The sequence below is a fragment of the Cherax quadricarinatus genome, chromosome 57, assembly GCF_038502225.1.
Source record: "Cherax quadricarinatus isolate ZL_2023a chromosome 57, ASM3850222v1, whole genome shotgun sequence".
Lineage (NCBI taxonomy): Eukaryota > Metazoa > Arthropoda > Malacostraca > Decapoda > Parastacidae > Cherax > Cherax quadricarinatus.
Genome location: NC_091348.1, coordinates 24,239,444 through 24,254,913, shown reverse-complemented (window position 1 = coordinate 24,254,913; position 15,470 = coordinate 24,239,444).

Sequence of the window (15,470 nt, the reverse complement as noted above, 5' to 3'; positions counted from 1 at the left end):
GGCAGAATATATAAGCGTGTTGGGGGACAATGTCTTCTGCTTCAAGTCACAACCACCTGTGGCCCCCCTACCCTCCCTCCCTCATCAACAACTGCTTGGCGCTCCCAACTACTATTCAGAGCTACGTGCCCAGAATATTGACACAATACCAATTTGCACTACGTCTTTGTGTACACCAATTTACACTACGTCTTTGTGTACACCAATTTACACTACGTCTTTGTGTACACCAATTTACACTACGCCTTTGTGTACACCAATTTACACTACGTCTTTGTGTACATCAATTTACACTACGTCTTTGTGTACACCAATTTACACTTCATCTTTGTGTACACCAATTTACACTACGTCTTTGTGTACACCAATTTACACTACGTCTTTGTGTACACCAATTTACACTACGTATTTGTGTACACCAATTTACACTACGTCTTTGTGTACACCAATTTACACTACGTATTTGTGTACACCAATTTACACTTCATCTTTGTGTACACCAATTTACACTACGTGTTTGTGTACACCAATTTACACCACGTCTTTGTGTACTCCAATTTACACTACGTCTTTGTGTACTCCAATTTACACTACGTCTTTGAGTAAATATTAGCTTTGAATTAATAATTATTTACATTTCATTTTTCATATTTGCTTAACGTAGGATTAATTTCATGTTTGTTTTACATTCTTTACTAATGTTAATGATTAATAAAAATGATTGTTCGTTTTGAATTATTATATTAATATTATATTGTTAGTTTTGAATTATTATATAGTGCTGTGTGAACCTTCACAATTGTGATATTATGTTGACAGTGGGGAGGAGGTCAGTCCCTCAACCTTTACAGATCAGTCCTACTTTGATAGGGGGAAATTAGTCCCTATAGAGGGCACCGTCCACCTTTGACGTTATATCCAGCTGCACCATGCCTGTGGTTGCAGTACATACGACTCTGGCCTCACGCTGCTGCTCTAAGGTGAGGGACTGACCACGTGTATAGACTGAGGGACTGATCGCCTTCTACCAAGGTTGAGGGACTAATTACCTTAAAATTACATACCCGCTTACTTTACTGTCTCCAATATTTCAAGCTCTTGTATTGGAGTGGAGAAACCTGCTACACAGGTCCAACGTGCCGAGAGTCAAGATAACTTAGCATTATACTGGTGTCTTATTCATTAACATGTCGATATTGTATACCATTTAACATGATATAGGATCATGTACGTCCACGTACTGCTACTTTCTGACATGAACAGTCATGGACAATCATGTACAGTCATGTGTTGACTGTACATGATTACTCCATAAATTATTACATAAATTAAGGATGAAATCTAAGTGAAGTTTTAGTTTAGGTCCTGGACCATTATAAAGTGTGTATGTACTCGCTTAACTGTGGTTGCAGGAGTCGAGTCACAGCTTCTGGCCTCGCCTCTTCACTGATCGCTACTATGTCATTCTACCTGCTCCATGAACTTTATCTTAAAGCTATGTATGGATCCTGCCTCCACTACATCACTTCCCAGACTATTCCACTTCCTGACAACTCTGACTGAAGAAATACTTCCTAACATCCCTGTGATTCATCTGAGTCTTCAACTTCCAACTGTGTCCCCTTGTTGCTGTGTCCCATCTCTGGAACATCCTGTCTCTGTCCACCTTGTCAATTCCTCTCAGTATTTTATATGTCGTTATCATATCCCCCCCCTATCTCTCCTGTCTTCCAATGTCATCAGGTTGATTTTCCTTAACCTTTCCTCGTACAACATGCCCCTTAGCTCCGGGACTAGTCTTGTTTGAAATCTTTGCACTTTCTCTAATTTCCTTACACTCTTGGGTAGGTGTGGATTCCAAACTGGTACTGCATACTTCAATGTAGGTCTGACATACACGGTGTACAGGGTCCTGAACGATTCTTTGTTGAGATGTCGGACTGCTATTCTTAGGGTCCCTAGGCGCCCATATGCTGCAGCAGTAATTTGGTTGATGTGCGCCTCAGGAGATGTGCCTCATGTTATACTCACCCGAAAATCCTTTTCCTATAAAGAGGTTTTTAGTCTCTGGCCCCCTAGACTGTACTCCATGTGCGGTCTTCTTTGTCCTTCCCCAATCTTCATGACTATGCACATGGTGGAATTTGACTCCAGGAGCCAGTTGGTGGACCAGGCATGCAGCCTGTCCAGATCCCTTTGTAGTTCTGCCTGGTCCTCGTCCGATTGAATTCTTCTTATCAACATCACATCATCTGCAAACAGGGACACTCTTGAGTCTATTCCTTCCGTCATATCGTTCACATATTCCAGAAACAGTGTGTATGTATGTGTGTGTGTGTGTGTGTGTGCATGCGCGTGCAGTACATCAATGCTAGTTAGGAATAAAAAATCCAGCTGAGAACCTAATGCCTTCCACATCCCCCCCCCCAGGCGCTGTATAATCCTCCGGGTTTAGCGCTTCCCCCTTGATTATAATAATAATAATCAACCTGTGAAAGTGACTCCAGATTTTAATTAATTATAATATCTCGTCTCAGCTCCTCTTAATTAAAAATTCTCTCTTAATTAATGTTTAATTACACCACTTTCAATGTTTTTTCCACACAGCATAATGGACGTCTGAAATGTTTAGTAATCAACACTGGTAAGATTCTGGTAAGACTGAAGTCTTAGGAACCCTGGTAAAACTAAAGTCTTAGGAACCCTGGTAAGACTAAAGTCTTAGGAACCCTGGTAAAACTAAAGTCTTAGGAACCCTGGTAAAACTAAAGTCTTAGGAACCCTGGTAAAACTAAAGTCTTAGGAACCCTGGTAAGACTAAAGTCTTAGGAACCCTGGTAAAACTAAAGTCTTAGGAACCCTGGTAAAACTAAAGTCTTAGGAACCCTGGTAAAACTAAAGTCTTATTAACCCTGGTAAGACTAAAGTCTTAGGAACCCTGTTAAAACTAAAGTCTTAGGAACCCTGGTAAGACTAAAATCTTAGGAACCCTGGTAAGACTAAAGTCTTAGGAACCCTGGTAAAACTAAAGTCTTAGGAACCCTGGTAAGACTAATGTTTCAGGAACTCTGGTAAGACTAAAGTCTTAGGAACCCTGGTAAGACTAAAGTCTTATTAACCCTGGTAAGACTAAAGTCTTAGGAACCCTGTTAAAACTAAAGTCTTAGGAACCCTGGTAATAGTTAAGTCTTAGGTAACTTGGTAAGACAAGTATCTGAACTTGGTAAGATTTAAGTATAGAATAAGGTAATAATATTACGCCTGTGTTAGCCTGTGAGGCCGTCACGAACCAGAGCATAAAATACTAACCACACAATCAGGATAAATCCAACTTGCTTAGAAGTTGCTCGAGATAAATCCCTCTTGCAACGGGGTGTCTCGGGATAAATCCCGCCACGAACTGCCAATAAAAACTCAAAAGTTACTGCAACAGTTTGACAAATACCATGTTTTTCTCCGGGAAGGAAAATGGAGATCCTTGAAGCAGCAGCACATGAGTAATAGTGAACAAGGTGGTGGTAGGCTGGTAGTAGTGGTAGGCTGGTAGTGGTGGTAGGCTGGTAGTGGTGGTAGGCTGGTAGTAGTGGTAGGCTGGTAGTAGTGGTAGGCTGGTAGTAGTGGTAGGCTGGTAGTAGTGGTAGGCTGGTAGTGGTGGTAGGCTGGTAGTGGTGGTAGGCTGGTAGTGGTGGTAGGCTGGTAGTGGTGGTAGGCTGGTAGTGGTGGTAGGCTGGTAGTAGTGGTAGGCTGGTAGTGGTGGTAGGCTGGTAGTGGTGGTAGGCTGGTAGTGGTGGTAGGCTGGTAGTAGTGGTAGGCTGGTAGTGGTGGTAGGCTGGTAGTGGTGGTAGGCTGGTAGTGGTGGTAGGCTGGTAATGGTGGTAGGCTGGTAGTGGTGGTAGGCTGGTAGTGGTGGTAGGCTGGTAGTGGTGGTAGGCTGGTAGTGGTGGTAGGCTGGTAGTAGTGGTAGGCTGGTAGTGGTGGTAGGCTGGTAGTGGTGGTAGGCTGGTAGTGGTGGTAGGCTGGTAGTAGTGGTAGGCTGGTAGTGGTGGTAGGCTGGTAGTGGTGGTAGGCTGGTAGTGGTGGTAGGCTGGTAATGGTGGTAGGCTGGTAGTGGTGGTAGGCTGGTAGTAGTGGTAGGCTGGTAGTGGTGGTAGGCTGGTAGTGGTGGTAGGCTGGTAGTGGTGGTAGGCTGGTAATGGTGGTATGCTGGTAGTAGTGGTAGGCTGGTAGTAGTGGTAGGCTGGTAGTGGTGGTAGGCTGGTAGTAGTGGTAGGCTGGTAGTGGTGGTAGGCTGGTAGTGGTGGTAGGCTGGTAATGGTGGTAGGCTGGTAGTGGTGGTAGGCTGGTAGTAGTGGTAGGCTGGTAGTGGTGGTAGGCTGGTAGTGGTGGTAGGCTGGTAGTGGTGGTAGGCTGGTAGTAGTGGTAGGCTGGTAGTAGTGGTAGGCTGGTAGTGGTGGTAGGCTGGTAGTAGTGGTAGGCTGGTAGTGGTGGTAGGCTGGTAGTGGTGGTAGGGTGGTAGTGGTGGTAGGCTGGTAGTAGTGGTAGGCTGGTAGTGGTGGTAGGCTGGTAGTGGTGGTAGGCTGGTAGTGGTGTAGGCTGGTAGTAGTGGTAGGCTGGTAGTAGTGGTAGGCTGGTAGTGGTGGTAGGCTGGTAGTAGTGGTAGGCTGGTAGTGGTGTAGGCTGGTAGTAGTGGTAGGCTGGTAGTAGTGGTAGGCTGGTAGTGGTGGTAGGCTGATAGTAGTGGTAGGCTGGTAGTGGTGGTAGGCTGGTAGTGGTAGGCTGGTAGTAGTGGTAGGCTGGTAGTAGTGGTAGGCTGGTAGTGGTGGTAGGCTGGAAGTAGTGGTAGGCTGGTAGTGGTGGTAGGCTGGTAGTAGTGGTAGGCTGGTAGTGGTGGTAGGCTGGTAGTGGTGGTAGGCTGGTAGTGGTGGTAGGCTGGTAGTGGTGGTAGGCTGGTAGTGGTGGTAGGCTGGTAGTGGTGGTAGGCTGGTAGTAGTGGTAGGCTGGTAGTGGTGGTAGGCTGGTAGTAGTGATAGGCTGGTAGTGGTGGTAGTCTGGTAGTGGTGGTAGGCTGGTAGTGGTGGTAGGCTGGTAGTGGTGGTAGGCTGGTAGTAGTGGTAGGCTGGTAGTGGTGGTAGGCTGGTAGTGGTGGTAGGCTGGTAGTGGTGGTAGGCTGGTAGTAGTGGTAGGCTGGTAGTGGTGGCAGGCTGGTAGTAGTGGTAGGCTGGTAGTGGTGGTAGGCTGGTAGTAGTGGTAGGCTGGTAGTGGTCGTAGGCTGGTAGTAGTGGTATGCTGGTAGTGGTGGTAGGCTGGTAGTAGTGGTAGGCTGGTAGTGGTGGTAGGCTGGTAGTAGTGGTAGGCTGGTAGTGGTGGTAGGCTGGTAGTGGTGGTAGGCTGGTAGTAGTGGTAGGCTGGTAGTGGTGGCAGGCTGGTAGTAGTGGTAGGCTGGTAGTGGTGGTAGGCTGGTAGTAGTGATAGGCTGGTAGTGGTGGTAGGCTGGTAGTAGTGATAGGCTGGTAGTGGTGGTAGGCTGGTAGTGGTGGTAGGGTGGTAGTGGTGGTAGGCTGGTAGTGGTGGTAGGCTGGTAGTAGTGGTAGGCTGGTAGTGGTGGCAGGTTGGTAGTAGTGGTATGCTGGTAGTGGTGGTAGGCTGGTAGTGGTGGTAGGCTAGTAGTGGTGGTAGGCTGGTAGTGGTGGTAGGCTGGTAGTAGTGGTAGGCTGGCAGTAGTGGTAGGCTGGTAGTGGCAGTAGGCTGGTAGTGGTAGTAGTCTGGTAGTAGTGGTAGGCTGGAAGTGATAGTAGTCTGATATAGATAGCAGGCTGGTAGTGGTAGAAGCCTGGTAGTGATAGTAGGCTGGTAGTGGTAGTAGTCTGGTAGTGACAGTAGGCTGGTTGTGGTAGTAATCTGGTATTAATAGTAGGTTGGTAGTGTAAAGATCAAACCAACAAACGGTACCGTTGATGATTCAACGAAGATTGCTCTTGCAACTATTGTTCAGGGAGCACTGCAAGTAAAATTCAACACCATATTGTCACTGAAAGAAGCATTCATTGTTGTGTGTCACGATGATGCTGAAGCAGAGAAGTTACTTACTACAGAAGCCACCACTACTCTTACTACTCAAGGGTTTACTGTTACATCATCTCCTGCCCTCAGGGCAAGGAAATCGGTATTCCTTAAAAAACTTGACAAGATTCTGACTTCTCAATCAACTGCTGAACTCAAGTCATCCATCGAGACGCAAAATACTTGGGCTACTGTTGGCAGCATTACATAAATCCCAAATGCAACGTCCATGCTCAAGGTCACCTTCACCGACGTGAACATTGCTGCCACTGCTCTGAACGAAGGTCTTGCTGTCTACTACTACTATATCAGTCCTACCTACATTGAAGCAAAGAGATACCACTACATTCAACATTGCTGGAACTGTTATTCATACCATCACACCACCAAAGCATGTCCAGTAAAAGATAAGAAGTTCTGCACTACATGTGGTAGTGAGGGACACACCTTCAGTTCCTGCACCGCTGCTGCTCCAACACAACCAGCGTGCTTAAACTGCAAGAGTAATGACCACCATACACTGGCAGCAAAGTGTCCTACAAGAAAGGATATTATGAAGAAAACACAAGATGCAGCAAAGAAAAAACCTACAAGCAACATTCCAACGTATGCAGCAATTGCAAAGATACAAGCAAACACTACAAAATTACTTCAAGCATCTACTCAGCCCACCTCCACCACCACCACTACCATCACTCCTCCAACATGTGACGTAACCAAGATCCACTACTGCTTACTATACGCTCACATGCAGAACATGGCTGTACCTGGATCCTTTAACTCTACCATCAACGAGTTATTTGCATTAAATAATATGCCTTCATTTACATTTCCAGCATCTCCACCTTCTGAAGAAATTCTCAAATTCACCAAAAACTTAATCGCCAACTCTTCTGCAGAAGTTCCATCAACACCACCAACTAGTGACGTCAATCCAACAACGACCAATGAGAAGCCTCCACCGCCACCACCTCTCACTGAATCCAACCAATCAGAAGCCTTACCACCAGAAACATCTTCTAATTCGTCTACCGAAGTTGAAAACGAAGCAACACCACCTTCCTCTACTCCACCACCGCCTTCTCTACTTAGCTCACGTCGATTACCTGGAACACCATGGGTTAAACACAAAGGACTCATATTCTACACCACGAGGCTATACCCTGCAAGCATGACTCGCCTAGAACTCATCCAACATCTCCAAGACAACACTGTATCGTACCAAAGCGAAGAAAGACCATTCCCTACCTACAACCAGATACTCCACCAACTCCAAACCAACGAATACTACTACAGCTCTCCCATAAGTGTGATACAACTCTCTCGAAAACAATTTACCGCACTGATAAACGGTTTAAGACCATAACCAACTCATCGTGCTTGCTGCCTTCTGACACTCCCAGCTCCTACCGCTGCCTTCGCCATCCTCTCCTAGTGAGCCAAGCAATGACATCAGTCAAGCCTCTCTATCTACGTCTCCAGTACTTTTGTACCACATGTCCCAAAGTGGTTGGGCCACTTGCCTTGATTCCTCCTCTTCCCCTCCTCCCCATCCTTTTCCAGTTATTTCCATCCTTCCTTATCCTTCTTCCTTCCCATCTTACGACAGCTCTCGTCGTCCTCGATCTCGATCTCTCGCTGGTAGTGGTAGTAGTCTGGTAGTGGTACTAGGCTGGTAGTGGTAGTAGTCTGGTAGTGGTACTAGGCTGGTAGTGGTAGTAGTCCGGCAGTGGTAGTAGGATGATAGTGATAGTAGTCTGGTGGTAGTAGTAGTAGTAGTAGGCTAGTAGTGGTAGTAGGATGGTAGTGATAGTAGGACTGCAGTGGCAGTAGGCTGGTAGGGTAGTAGTCTGGTAGTAGTGGTAGGCTGGTAGTGGTAGTAGCCTGGTAGTCATAGTAGGCTGGTAGCGGTAGTAGTCTGGCAGTGATAGTAGGCTGGTAGTGATAGTAGTCTTGTAGTGATAGTAGGCTGGTAGAGGTAGTATTATGGTAATGGTAGTAGTCTGGTAGTAGTGGTATGCTGGTAGTAGTAGTAGGCTTGTAATGGTAGTAGTCTGGTAGTAGTGGTAGGCTGGTAGTCGTAGTAGGCTGGTAGTGGTAGTAGTCTGGTAATAGTGGTAGGCTGGTAGTGGTATTAGGCAGGTAGTGGTAGTAGTCTGGTAGTAGTGGTAGTAGCCTGGTAGTGATAGTAGGCTGGTAGTGGTAGTAGTCTGGTAGTGATAGTAGGCTGGTAGTGGTGGTAGTATGGTAGTGGTAGTAGTCTGGTAGTAGTCTGGTAATGATACTCTGCTGGTAGTTTAAGTAGGCTGGTAGTGGTAGTAGTCTGGTAGTAGTGGTAGGCTGGTAGTGGTAGTAGGCTTTTAGTGGTAGTAGTCTGGTAGTAGTGGTAGGCTGGTAGTGGTGGTAGGCTGGTAGTGGTAGTAGTCTGGTAGTGGTAGTAGTCTGGTAGTGGTAGTAGTCTGGTAGTGGTAGTAGTCTGGTAGTGGTAGTAGTCTGGTAGTGGTAGTAGTCTGGTAGTGGTAGTAGACAGCAACCATCAAGATGGTAGGAGCTCTCACTGTCAAGATGGAAGCTTCTTAAATGTTGCGCACTCTGGTATACTTTTTTGTTATATCAACATAACATTTATATTATTTCCTGTCATATTTCCCTTCAGTTATGTCAGTGTATATCACTCAGCGTATATATATGCATTTAGTTCGTATCTCATAATAATAATAATAATAATAATAATAATAATAATAATAATAATAATAATAATAATAATAATAATAATAATAATAATAATAATAATATTAATAATAATATTTTCATTTATATTATTTTTATGAATATTTTCATTATTATTATTGTTGTTGTTGTTGTAAATCATCAACAGGAACTTTCGTAAACAAGGAAGTAACATCATGGTTAGTTTTGATGTTACTTCCTTGTTTACGAAAGTTCCTGTTGATGATTTATTAAGTTTCTTATCTGAAGAACTCGTTAACTATGATTTACCATTGCCAGTTCCTACTATCATTATACTAATTAAACTTTGCATTGTTGATGCAAAATTTGTATTTAATGATGAGTTTTACACTAAGAAGTTTGAGTTCATAGATGAGGAAATATCCAAAATTTATGAAATAGGTAATGATTTAAAATACCCAAGAAATGTAATTGATAAATCTTTTAAAGTTGCTAGAAATACTTTTTACAATCCAAAAAAGGGACAACCAGCCTTATTCAACTAAAAATATGTTGGTTCTCCCTTACCATGAAAACTTGGTTGATATGCCTTCTCTTCTTAAAACTTTTAATATTAAATTTGTATTCAAAAATCTTGATACAGTAAAAAAACTTTTGATAAAGAATTCCCCCCAAAATGCTGATGGATGTGTCTATAAGATTCCTTGTAAAATTTGCGATAAAGTTTATTACGGTCAAACTGGTAAAAATCTCGAACTAAAATTAAAACAACATAAATATAGCATTAGAACTGGACAAGATTCCAATGCTCTATTTATTCATTTAAGAGATTTTAACCAACCAATTGATTTTCAAAAAGTTGAGAAAGTCCATGGTTGACAGGAATATAATTGAATCTTGTTTCATAAAAAGCAATTTTGACAATAATATGAATATTTCCTTTGGTTTATATAAATTAGATCCTTTTATAATTAATAGAATTTGGGAAGAATTTAATAATACACTGGACAAATAATATTTTTTAAATTTTCTTGGGTAGAATAGTTTGTTGGTGAGTTGTGCAAAGGACCTGTCCAGTTGGGCTGGTGCGCGTCAGATGTTTAACCGTTGTGGGATCTGATAGTGAGGTGTTGGCCAGACCCCTTATATAGCTTCCTTGGATGCTTTACTTTCATAGTTCCTTGATAATGTGAGTAGTCACGAAAGTGCTTGGAATTTCTCTATTCTTTCAGAGTGGTTGTTTTGCATATATATTTATTATTATTATCACACTGGCCGATTCCCACCAATGCAGGGTGGCCCGAAAAAGAAAAACTTTCACCATCATTCACTCCATCACTGTCTTGCCAGAAGGGTGCTTTACACTACAGTTTTTAAACTGCAACATTAACACCCCTCCTTCAGAGTACAGGCACTGTACTTCCCATCTCCAGGACTCAAGTCCGGCCTGCCGGTTTCCCTGAACCCCTTCATAAATGTTACTTTGCTCACACTCCAACAGCACGTCAAGTATTAAAAACCATTTGTCTCCATTCACTCCTATCAAACACGCTCACGCATGATTGCTGGAAGTCCAAGCCCCTCGAACACAAAACCTCCTTTACCCCCTCCCTCCAACCTTTCCTAGGCCGACCCCTACCCCGCCTTCCTTCCACTACAGACTGATACACTCTTGAAGTCACTCTGTTTCGCTTCATTCTCTCTACATGTCCGAACCACCTCAACAACCCTTCCTCAGCCCTCTGGACAACAGTTTTGGTAATCCCACACCTCCTCCTAACTTCCAAACTAGGAATTCTCTGCATTATATTCACACCACGCATTGCCCTCAGACATGACATCTCCACTGCCTCCAGCCTTCTCCTCGCTGCAACATTCATCACCCATGCTTCACACCCATATAAGAGCGTTGGTAAAACTATACTCTCATACATTCCCCTCTTTGCCTCCAAGGACGAAGTTCTTTGTCTCCACAGACTCCAAAGTGCACCACTCACCCTTTTCCCCTCATCAATTCTATGATTCACCTCATCTTTCATAGACCCATCCGCTGACACGTCCACTCCCAAATATCTGAATACATTCACCTCCTCCATACTCTCTCCCTCCAATCTGATATTCAATCTTTCATCACCTAATCTTTTTGTTATCCTCATAACCTTACTCTTTCCTGTATTCACTTTTAATTTTCTTCTTTTGCACACCCTACCAAATTCATCCACCAATCTCTGCAACTTCTCTTCAGAATCTCCCAAGAGCACAGTGTCATCAGCAAAGAGCAACTGTGACAACTCCCACTTTATGTGTGATTCTTTATCTTTTAACTCCACGTCTTTTGCCAAGACCCTCGCATTTACTTCTCTTACAACCCCATCTATAAATATATTAAACAACCATGGTGACATCACACATCCTTGTCTAAGGCCTACTTTTACTGGGAAATAATTTCCCTCTTTCCTACATACTCTAACTTGAGCCTCACTATCCTCGTAAAAACTCTTCACTGCTTTCAGTGACCTACCTCCTACACCATACACCTGCAACATCTGCCACATTGCCCCCCTATCCACCCTGTCATACGCCTTTTCCATATCCATAAATGCCACAAAGACCTCTTTAGCCTTATCTAAATACTGTTCACTTATATGTTTCACTGTAAACACCTGGTCCACACACCCCCTACCTTTCCTAAAGCCTCCTTGTTCATCTGCTATCCTATTCTCCGTCTTACTCTTAATTCTTTCAATAATAACTCTACCATACACTTTACCAGGTATACTCAACAGACTTATTCCCCTATAATTTTTGCACTCTCTTTTGTCCCCTTTACCTTTATACAAAGGAACTATGCATGCTCTCTGCCAATCCCTAGGTACCTTACCCACTTCCATACATTTATTAAATAATTGCACCAACCACTCCAAAACTATATCCCCACCTGCTTTTAACATTTCTATCTTTATCCCATCAATCCCGGCTGCCTTACCCCCTTTCATTTTACCTACTGCCTCACGAACTTCCCCCACACTCACAACTGGCTCTTTCTCACTCCTACAAGACGTTATTCCTCCTTGACCTATACACGAAATCACAGCTTCCCTATCTTCATCAACATTTAACAATTCCTCAAAATATTCCCTCCATCTTCCCAATACCTCTAATTCTCCATTTAATAACTCTCCTCTTCTATTTTTAACTGACAAATCCATTTGTTCTCTAGGTTTCCTTAACTTGTTAATCTCACTCCAAAACTTTTTGTTATTTTCAACAAAATATGTTGATAACATCTCACCCACTCTCTCATTTGCTCTCTTTATACATTGCTTCACCACTCTCTTAACCTCTCTTTTTTTCTCCATATACTCTTCCCTCCTTGCATCACTTCTACTTTGTAAAAACTTCTCATATGCTAACTTTTTCTCCCTTACTGCTCTCTTTACATCATCATTCCACCAATCGCTCCTCTTCCCTCCCGCACCCACTTTCCTGTAACCACAAACTTCTGCTGAACACTCTAACACTACATTTTTAAACCTACCCCATACCTCTTCGACCCCATTGCCTATGCTCTCATTAGCCCATCTATCCTCCAATAGCTGTTTATATCTTACCCTAACTGCCTCCTCTTTTAGTTTATAAACCTTCACCTCTCTCTTCCCTGATGCTTCTATTCTCCTTATACCCCCATCTATCTTTTTCTCTCAGTGTAGCTACAACTAAAAAGTGATCTGATATATCTGTGGCCCCTCTATAAACATGTACATCCTGAAGTCTACTCAACAGTCTTTTATCTACCAATACATAATCCAACAAACTACTGTCATTTCGCCCTACATTATATCTTGTATACTTATTTATCCTCTTTTTCTTAAAATATGTATTACCTATAACTAAACCCCTTTCTATACAAAGTTCAATCAAATGGCTTCCATTATCATTTACACCTGGCACCCCAAACTTACCTACCACACCCTCTCTAAAAGTTTCTCCTACTTTAGCATTCAGATCCCCTACCACAATTACTCTCTCACTTGGTTCAAAGGCTCCTATACATTCACTTAACATCTCCCAAAATCTCTTTCTCTCCTCTACATTCCTCTCTTCTCCAGGTGCATACACGCTTATTATGTCCCACTTTTCACATCCAACCTTTACTTTAATCCACATAATTCTTGAATTTACACATTCTTATTCTCTTTTCTCCTTCCATAACTGATCCTTCAACATTACTGCTACCCCTTCCTTTGCTCTAACTCTCTCAGATACTCCAGATTTAATCCCATTTATTTCCCCCCACCGAAACTCCCCTACCCCCTTCAGCTTTGTTTCGCTTAGGGCCAGGACATCTAACTTCTTTTCATTCATAACATCAGCAATCATCTGTTTCTTGTCATCCGCACTACATCCACGCACATTTAAGCATCCCAGTTTTATAAAGTTTTTCTTCTTCTCTTTTTTAGTAAATGTCTACAGGAGAAGGGGTTACTAGCCCATGGCTCCCGGCATTTTAGTCGCCTCATACGACACGCATGGCTTACGGAGGAAAGATTCTTTTCCACTTCCCCATGGACAATAGAAGAAATAAAGAACAAGAGCTATTTAGAAAAAGGGGAAAACCTAGATGTATGTATGTATATATGCATGTGCGTGTCTGTGAAGTGTGACCAAAGTGTAAGTAGGAGTAGCAAGATATCCCTGTTATCTAGCGTGTTTATATATATATATATATATATATATATATATATATATATATATATATATATATATATATATATATATATATATATATATATATATATATATATATATATATATATATATATATATATATATATATATATATATATATATATATATCAGAGTTCATTCACGTAGAAGTTGTGTCTCTCAGTGTATATATACACCTGGTGGTTGTTATTCCTCAGTGTATAGATACCTACCGTTTTGCATCTTTTAGTGAATATACTCCTTGTGATGTGTCTTCCTCAGTAGGTATACACTGAGGGGTGCACATCTGTCAGTGTATACACTGAGAGGTATACATCTCCAAGATGTATATCTCTCAGTGTATATACAACAAAAGGTGTGTAATTCCAAAAGTATATATGTTTAGAAGTGTGCTTCTTACAGGTGTGTATTTCTCTACTTCGAGTCAAGTATATATCTGCGTAGAGCTTTATGATGCCAAGTTTGGCTCTACGTAGAGCTTTATCAAATTATACTCGCTTTGTGAAGAGCTTTATCTAGCCATTATTCAATCTGTGTGGTGTCTTAAATCAACATAAAGCTCTAAACATAGAGAAACGTGAATTCATAGAGCTCTAACAGATCGAAACGTTGTGATAATGAAAGCTTTTTCTGAGGTGTAAATCTAGATTTAAAGCTTGATTTATAGATAAAACAAATTTGAATACTCCAATTACGCTGTAAAACAACTGAGTTGAAATCTTATTAAATAACCTGTTCATAGTATAAACCCAATGTAGATTGTTCAAAACCATTCTTAGGACTAAAACCAAGTGGGGATGTCGAACTATATTAAAACCACTCAATAGCTCTTAAGTCTAATGAGAAAAACCGGAGAGTGATAATGTCAGATGATCTCACGTTCAAGGAGTGTAACAGTGTTGTTATCGCAGCTGCAAGAGAAATGATGGATTGGATAATTAGAACTTTCAAAATAGGAGATTTCAAGCCATTAATGCCACTCTTCAGATCAGTCGTTCACTCGAGGCCGGAATATTGTGATGTATTATTAACGGTCCCCTTCAAGACGGGCGAAATTGCTGAGCTGGAGAATGTGCAGAGAACTTTCACTGCTTGCATAAATTCAATCAAGCACCTAAATTACCTGGAGCACATGAAGTTCCTGGAGCTGTACTCTTAAAACCTACAGTAGGTGAGAAAGATACACTATAATCTACGTCTGGAAGATTCTGTAGAGATTGGTCACAAACCTGCACATCGAAATTACTACATATGAGAACAAGAGGCTTGGCAGATGGTGCACGATCCCTTGGGTGAAAACTAAGGAAGTCATGAGTATACTGAGAGAGAATTCAATAAGTGTAAAGGGACCAGGACTCTTCAACGCCCTTCATGAATAAAGGGATTACCAACTAAACCCTGGCTGTCTTTAAGACAAAATTCGACAAACTCCTCAAATTAGTTTCTGTTCAGCAGGATTGTGGTGCATTCGTAGGGTTGCAGGTGGCGGGCACTTACAGCCTGATCGATCAAGCCAGTAACCACAAACTTTCGGTATATAAACACTGAAAGACATATTCCTCTCTCTGTATATACAGCAATGAATATATATCATCTCGGTATATGTTGATATTGGGTTACACCCAATACCACGTACTGGGTTTATACACTACTAGTGATGTATTACAAAATACTCTTCGTGTCTGCAATATTCATGGCAACATATACTCTATATAAGACAGTGTCCCATTCTTCACATTCTAAAGAGTCATGGCACCATGCACTATATATAAGACTCTACCTTAGTCCTCACATTCCACAAGACTCGTGGCACCACACACTGTATGGCAGACACTGGCCCCGTGCCACATATGAAAGCAAGTCAATAAATGGTTGTACTGGAACAAGCAGTATCAGTGTTAACCAGTAGCCAGGGGACAACACCCACACCTCAACCCTACTGAAAGTTCTCAGAATGACATACAAGCAAAGCCTCACAAAAAAAAAAATCG